The sequence below is a fragment of the Capra hircus genome, chromosome 3, assembly GCF_001704415.2.
Source record: "Capra hircus breed San Clemente chromosome 3, ASM170441v1, whole genome shotgun sequence".
Taxonomy (NCBI): domain Eukaryota; kingdom Metazoa; phylum Chordata; class Mammalia; order Artiodactyla; family Bovidae; genus Capra; species Capra hircus.
This window is the reverse complement of record NC_030810.1, coordinates 80806264-80814727: the sequence shown is the minus strand read 5'-3', so window position 1 is coordinate 80814727 and position 8464 is coordinate 80806264.

The following is an 8464-nucleotide window of genomic DNA, read 5'->3' as shown; positions in this document are numbered from 1 at the left end:
TCCCGAGACATGTAGAGGAAAATGTCTTTCCCAGGATCATACTGATGGTATCAGAGCTTCTGAATTCTCATGTCAGTGTTCTTTCCATCACTTCATGCTGCACTAATATTCCAAACAAATGCAATCATTATTTAGGTAAACCACTAAAAGAATTTTCACATTTATTCAAATGATAAATACTCAAATTACTTTAAGATCTTAACAAGAAGATCTTAAATTTATATTTTACTTTGACTATTGAAATTGATAGTAACCACTCATGGAGCAGATATTCTTTGTGACTTTACATAAGAAAAGCAATTATTTATGCTTGTAATTTACTGCTCTTTCAAAGTGTAGTTCAAAATGCCACAGTAATACAATTAGTAAATTAATCAGTGTTGTAAAGTCAACTTTTATTTACAGTATTTGAATTTTTAATTCAGATTATAGGCAAATTTAATTTTATAAAATAAAGCACTTGGAAATGTTTAAGTAGAGACTCCATTGAAGCAATTAAATTAAATTGCTTGTATCTACTCAGTTTATGCAAATACATTATTCACTTACTCTTTTTAGTCAATATAAGGTTTATTGGATGATAACTATAATTTATTGCATATTTAATATGTCAGGCACTGTGCCCTGTTTATATACATGCTGTTTCTGTAACTTCCCTGTTAGTTAGGTGTTAGGTGTTATTTATCACTGCTGCCTAGGAACACAAAGGTGCATGCAGAAAGGTTAAGTAAATTGCCCACAGACACACAACAAAGTAGCAGTTATTGAATTCAGACCCAAATCTGTCTCACCTAAAACCTTTCACACTTTTAGGGATGTGAAAATTGATTCTTTATCTTCAGTGATCAATATTTTTTTACTTTCTCTGTCTATTTCTATGTAGATTATTTTCCAGAGGTTGAATGTTAGTATCTAATGAAGAACTACATTTTTTCAATTACTCATTATTAATGAATCATATAATTCATTAAACCTTATTCTGTGTCAGCACATTTGGTGCTAAAGACTTAATGTATGCTTAGATGTGAATAAGTACTTGAATAATTAAGATTTTTCCTCCTAACATTTTATGAGCTTTTGTCAAATTACATGTTAATTAAAATAGATAAAACACTTATTTTATTAAAATAGTTATAAATATTTTACATTTATTTATAAAATAGATGAATATTTATTTTAATACTTATTTATTAAAATAGATAAAATACTATAATGCAGCAATAAATTTTGAAAACATTTTTCTAAATGCCCAAGATATTCCCCCGCCCCCCTTAGAATCCTTGCCAGTGCCTCATTTGAACTTTTTCCTCCAAAATCTCTGGAATAGAGAGTGCAGCTTTGCCTGACTTGTAAATGGGCTCACTTTCCCAATATATTGGACACATTTTCTTAGCTTTGTTAACTGTCCCTAACATACTGGTTCATACTTGCATAGTATTCATCTTTAAGCAACAAAATCTAGGACAAGGATGATAGGAAGATTCACCTTAATTGGCAATATGTCAGCATTTTTCTAGGTAACAAGCAATGATTGAATTGGATGGCAATAAGAATACAAACGTACCTGACCTAGTAGCATGTAAAGCAGTCACACAGCACAGATGATTTAACTCTGTGACCAACCAATACTCTCAGCATAAATCTTTTTTTTTCTCAAACTAAACCTATCACTTTTAAAGTTTAAAACATGTATTAAAATACAGATTTGACTTTAATAATCTAACAAGGATGAACTAAATGATACAAACCCATTCCAAAATGTAATATGACTTCAATTAATTTGGTGGAAGATAAAAGATACAGAACAACAGCACCTTCTCGGACATACTTTTTTCTTAATATAAATTTATTTATTTTAATTGGAGGTATCCATTTATGATAAAAACTCTCCAGGAAGTAAGAATAGAAGGAACATATCTCAACATAATAGAAGCTATATATTATAATATCGGACATACTTTAATTTGCACCTAAACTAGATTTCAGAGTAATCCTAGGCTTGCAGAATGGTGTAGGTCCTACACGATTATCTCCATATTGGCTTGTGCACCTACTTCTACTTCAAATACAAGATGATGTAAGATATTATCTAAGACATGTGAGAGAGAGAGAATACAAAATCCTTATAAGATAATTCTAGAAGTCCTGAACTTTTACTCTCCTGAGTATATGGCAGTCATTTCTGAAGGTTGGGAGAGATTAGAGCCAAACATACAAAAGCAGAAATTCAAGACAGTGAACCTGATTTTCCCCATAGTCCAAAAGAAATAAAAAACACGGAACAGATAAACCCTAACACAGAATTTCTGCCTGGACACAGCTCATTCCTAAAGATTAAGCCCATCTAGTCTGCTTTTTCTAGGAGTGCCTATTTCTTCAAAGTGCCATAGTGCACATCTCTAACACTCATTATCCAACTGTCTGCCATGCTGGTCAAGCTGTATAAAGTGTTTTCTCATGTAGACCAAAGCAGAACTGCCTAGGTTTTAACCTGAGATGGATCAGGCAAATTACATATGTGTTTGTGGCTTCAGGAACAGAAAATAGGAAAAAAAAATTGAGAAAATTGTATTTATATTTTCAAAAAGAAAAGCATTGAATTGAAAGTCAAAGTGTAGTTGCTCAGTCGTGTCCGACTCTCTGCGAACCCTGTGGACTGTAGCCTACCAGGCTTCTCTGTACAAGGGATTTTCTAGGCAAGAATACTGGAGTGGGTTGCCATTGTCTTCTCCAGGGGATATTCCCGACCCAGGGATTGAACCTGGGTCTCCCACATTGCAGGCAGATGCTTTACCCTCTGAGCCACCAGAGAAGCCACATTGAATTATAATACAAAACTCAGAACTTTGTTAGAATTCCTTGCCTTAGAAGAAAAATTAGTATTTTTTCTGTTTCTTTTTAAAAACTATTATTAAATAGGAATGTTGGTTGTAAATGGTTTCAGTAATTAGTGACTACTAAGTTTGAATCTAGCACTGATTTTGGCTTGGCACTCTAATTCAAGTGACCATTGATGTTTAGAAATGCATGTGAAGTGAAAAGTAAGATTTATTTTTTTCTAGGAAAAAAGTTTTGGTCCGTCTTGTCTTTCTGCTTCTGTGTTGTATACATTGTATTGATTTCCAAATGTAGCACTATAATACATCCCTCTCATATGCACATTTTGTGTTTCCCATCTTCCCAATATGGTTTCATTAATAAAACCCCAATTTACTGTTATTAATATTACATCTATGTAAACATTTTTCATTCTGAGTCAAGTACTATGACAACATTCCATTACCTTTCTTAGATAAGAGTTTTTACTTTTCCAAAAGTTATTTTTCATTTATTTTATCTGCCTGGTATTCTTCAAACACATATCTTATTTTCTTCTTTCTGGTTTTGATTCATTTCTGTGGCATTCTTCAAATACCTGATTATGTCTTCCAAAATTTCTTACAGTTGTCTAAAATGCTGATCAATCAATGCTTTTCAAATTATTCACAGGGTCAAACACTTTAACTTTATTTTATTTTTCTAAAAATACTTTCCTCACAAAAATCCCACTAATGAACTTGTATCATATTTTCTGGAGTCTGCTTGAGCCCTACACTCTTGGAAATTTCTTGTTATTATATTAAGAATTCCCTTAGTGTCTCTTCTATATTGGATTATCTCTATTTCAGAGAACTTATTTTCCTCTTTCTGGGTTTAACTCCTCATTTCTATGAAAAAAAAGAAAGCATATGGTAATTAGATATTTTTAAATTTTTTAAAATATGATAAATATCAATGAAAGTGGAAGTGTTAGTCACTCAGTCGTGTCAACTCTTTGTGATCCACGGACTATAGCCCGCCAGGCTCCTCTGTTCCTGGAATTCTCCAGGCAAGAATATTAAAGTGGGTTGCCATTTCCTTCCTCAGAGGATCTTCTACCCAGGGGTCAAGTCTGTGTGTCCTGTATTTCAGGCAGATTCTTTACTGTCTGAGCCACCAGAAAAGCCCAAATATCTATTCTCTCCCACAAAACATAGCTGATGGTATGGATAGCCACAAAATTCTAAGTTGTAAATCATTTTCCTAAGGATTTTAAATAGATTTTTCTACTGTGTTCAAGCTATCAGAGTTATTGTTAATCATTTCAGTTCAGTCACTCAGTCGTGTCTGACTATTTGTGACCCCATGAATCACAGCACCCAGGGCCTCCCTGTCCATCACCAACTCCCAGAGTTCACCCAAACCCATGTCCATTGAGTAGGTGATGCCATCCAACCATCTCATCCTCTGTCGTCCCCTTCTCCTCCTGCCCTCAATCTTTTCCAGCATGAAAGTCTTTTCAAATGAGTCAGCTCTTTGCATCAGGTGTCCAAATAATTGGAGTTTCAGCTTCAACATAAGTCCCACCAATGAACGCCCAGGACTGATCTCCTTTAGGATGGACTGGTTGGATCTCCTTGCAGTCCAAGGGACTCTCAAGAGTCTTCCCCAACACCACAGTTTAAAAGCATCAATTCTTTGGCACTCAGCTTTCTTTATAGTTCAACTCTCACATCCATACATGACCACTGGAAAAACCATAGCCTTGACTAGATGGACCTTTGTTGACAAAGCAATGTCTCTCCTTTTCAATATGCTATCTAGGTTGGTCATAACTTTCCTTCGAAGAAGTAAGTGTCTTTTAATTTCATGGCTGCAATCACCATCTGCAGTGATTTTGGTGCCCAGAAAAATAAAGTCAGCCACTGTTTCCCCATCTATTTGCCATGAAATGATGGGACCAGATGCCATGATCTTCGTTTTCTGAAGAGAAAAAGAGATTTAAGCCAAGTTTTTCACTCTCCTTTTTCACTTTCATCAAGAGGCTCTTTCGTTCTTCTTCACTTCTGCCATAAGGGTGGTGTTATCTGCATATTTGAAGTTATTGATATTTCTCCCAGCAATCTTGATGCCAGCTTGTGCTTCCTCCCACCCAGCGTTTCTCATGATGTACTCTGCATAGAAGTTAAATAAGCAGGGTGACAATATACAGCCTTGACGTACTCCTTTTCCTATTTGGAACCAGTCTGTTCCATGTCCAGTTCTAACTGTTGCTTCCTGACCTGCATACAGGTTTCTCAAGAGGCAGGGCAGGTGGTCTGGTATTCCCATCTCTTTTAGAATTTTCCACAGTTTATTGTGATCCACACAGTCAAAGGCTTTGGCATAGTCAATAAAACAGAAATAGATGTTTTTTTCTGGAACTCTCTTGCCTTTTTGGATCATCCATCGGATGTTGGCAATTTGATCTCTGGTTCCTCTACCTTTTCTAAAACCAAGTCGAACATCTAAGTTTTCTATATAGCTATTATTGGGCTTCCCTGATAGCTTAGACTGGAAAGAATCTGACTGCAATTTGGGAGACCTGGGTTCAATCACTGGGTTAGGAAGATCCCCTGGAGGGGAGCATGGCAACCCACTCCAGTATTCTTGCCTACAGAATCCCCTTGGACAGAGTAACCTGTCAGGCTGCAGTCCATCGGGTCTCAGAAGTGGACATGACTGAGTGACTAAGCACAGCACATAGCTAATATTAATTTATCTCTTTCTGTATACCAACTTCTGTATTAGCCTGTTTATTTTTCAAAGCAAATTTATGGAAAAGTATTATTATCCCTAAGGACAGATGAGGAAATTGAGGTCTAAAGAAATAAAGAAGACTGTCTCAGGTTACTTAGCAAATAAATTGTTTAGTTAAAATCTGAATCCACACTCTATTAACTGTCTTGTACTGACCCTTGGGTACTAAACTTATTCTAATCCACCATATGCAAACTAGTCATTCTCTTTCTCTGGAAGTTTGTAGAATCATCCTTTCCCCTTTAATTTTCTGAAATGTTACAATATGCATTGCTTCCAACATTTTATTTTTATTCTACATATTCATATTCTTGAGCTCAAAATTGCCTCCTTCCTGTTTACTGTATGGCCTCTTAAAAAATCTTTTATTATAATTAGAGGTTGAAATTCCTAGTATTCCAGCATCATCCATTTATAATAATTTCAAAGATACAGTCAATCAAGATGCTCAGACAAAACAGAGAAAGGCCTGAGATACTAACAGTAGCTCTTTAGTCTCCATATTTCTACACTAGGAATTAGTATCTAGCTGAGAACAGTAGATCAGATTTTGTAACTGTTTCATGGGGTTTACCTCAGACAATAGGAGCACTTAAGGTATAAAAATTTTCCATTTATATCTCAGAGACCTGTATAACTTACAAGATACACACCATACCTTATAGATTCTAGGTTCTATTTATTGTAACCATTAGCCAGGAGCACTTTCTCTCTCTCTCTCTCTCTCTCTCTCTCTCTCTCTATATATATATATATATATATATATATATATATATATATATAAAGGGCATTTCAGAGATAAGTTTTCTTCCCCCAGCCAATACCAATAGTACCTTTTCCCAGAAGTACACATGTCAATGAGAGTAGATCAGGTCACTTGTCTTCTATTCTTTCTCCCAGGGCATCTGACAGTAAAGAGAATGAATAGACTGTAGTTTAATGGCTTTAATTACTTCTTTATACTCCTGATAGGATTTTAAACAACTATCAAGCTGATCATCAAATATGTTACTTGCTAATACTTGCAGCTGTTACTAACTTCTGGAAAATACAGGTTTTCTTTGTGGCTTTTCTGCTCTCAAAGTATAGGATAGGGTTTTTGTATAGTTTCAAGGCTCACCACATCATGATATCTCACTGTTCAAATAAAAGAGTATTTGATTAGAACTTTAAGGTCAGAGACTTCCATATTTCTAAGCAGTTTGGCCATGCACAAAGTCTGTTGATACTATTTCCTCCATAGATGAGTCCAAATTCCACTCTACTGAAATTTTTATGCTAGACATTATAGTTTATTATTTGGGCTGGAAATCTCAGTTTTATTAGAGATGAAGGGGATTATTCCCTATAGCTTTTGCTCTTATTACTTTCTCATTTCATTAAGGAGGGGTTTGGAGTAGAAATAACTTTGTGATCTTCAAATGTAAGAAAAAGAAAAATTTTTAAAGAACTTATACTGCTATAACTAAAACTTCTATGATTTGAGGTTTTTAAAACAAAATTTGCTTCAAACTCATGGTTTTCATGTTCTTTGAAAGTATCAATTTTAAAAATTTTAGAATTAACAAAGACCCTATATAAACTTAGAAAATATGCAAAAAGTTTTTTTTTTTAATTTTAAAATCTTTAATTCTTACATGCATTCCCAAACATGACCCCCCTCCCACCTCCCTCCCCATAACATCTCTGTGGGTCATCCCCATGCACCAGCCCCAAGCATGCTGTATCCTGCGTCAGACATAGACTGGCGATTCAATTCTTACATGATAGTATACATGTTAGAATGCCATTCTCCCAAATCATCCCACCCTCTCCCTCTCCCTCTGAGTCCAAAAGTCCGTTATACACATCTGTGTCTTTTTTCCTGTCTTGCATACAGGGTCGTCATTGCCATCTTTCTAAATTCCATATTTTAGATTAGCCTTTTATACTTTGAAACAAGAGAATCAGACACAAAACTTTCTGAGGGTATAGAGAATTAACAGTTCTACTAAATGATAGGTCTTCCAGAGCAAAAGCCATACCTTATCTCTTTACCCCTCATAATTATCATCCTGCCTTGCTGGTGGTAGTTAAGTCTTCAAGTGGGTGTGCACTGTACTCACGTCAGTAATGTGATGAACATATTTAAACAATATATTTTGTTGACACATTTTCCAATTAATTAGTATATGTCAATTAAAATATTGGCACTTTCTTCATAAGTACCATCTCATTTATTTCTAAGAAATCTAAAGATTCTTTTAAATGAATTAAAAGACAACAAGCTGTTCTCTATTAAAAAAGGAGAGCAAATCTTCAGCAAAATAACAATTGGCAATAAAAAGATATATCTCAGTCAAATTAAATTACAGAGAGTATTAACACTGATAGAATATAACTTCCTATGATAAATGGTACAGAATTCCTAAAGTAACACCTGGTTCTTATAAAATGTACTACCAGGAAACAGAGGTTCCATTTTACATTTCATTGCATCTTCACCAAGCAATTACCTTTAACAAAGTCCCAACATCCCTCTTCAATTTCAATATGACATTTTATTCTCAGGTTAATACATATTAATAATATGTACAATCATAGAATATCCACTATATCAAGACACTAAATATATGGAGGTAATTCTTTGGCTTCTATTCCATTAGGACACCATCCTAAGCCCCAAATCTGACCAGATATAAGATCTTTAGAGTCATTCAGTCTCCTACTACACCACAGATTATCCGAGCAAGCCTCTCAGTGACAGTGTTGTACCTGAATATTCTTCCAGACTTGTTTTCTCTTTCACAGGATTTCACAGCAATAAAACGTTGGAAACTAATAGGTTCTATCATACAAAGCAGTGTCAGTGTGAAAGACTTTGGGT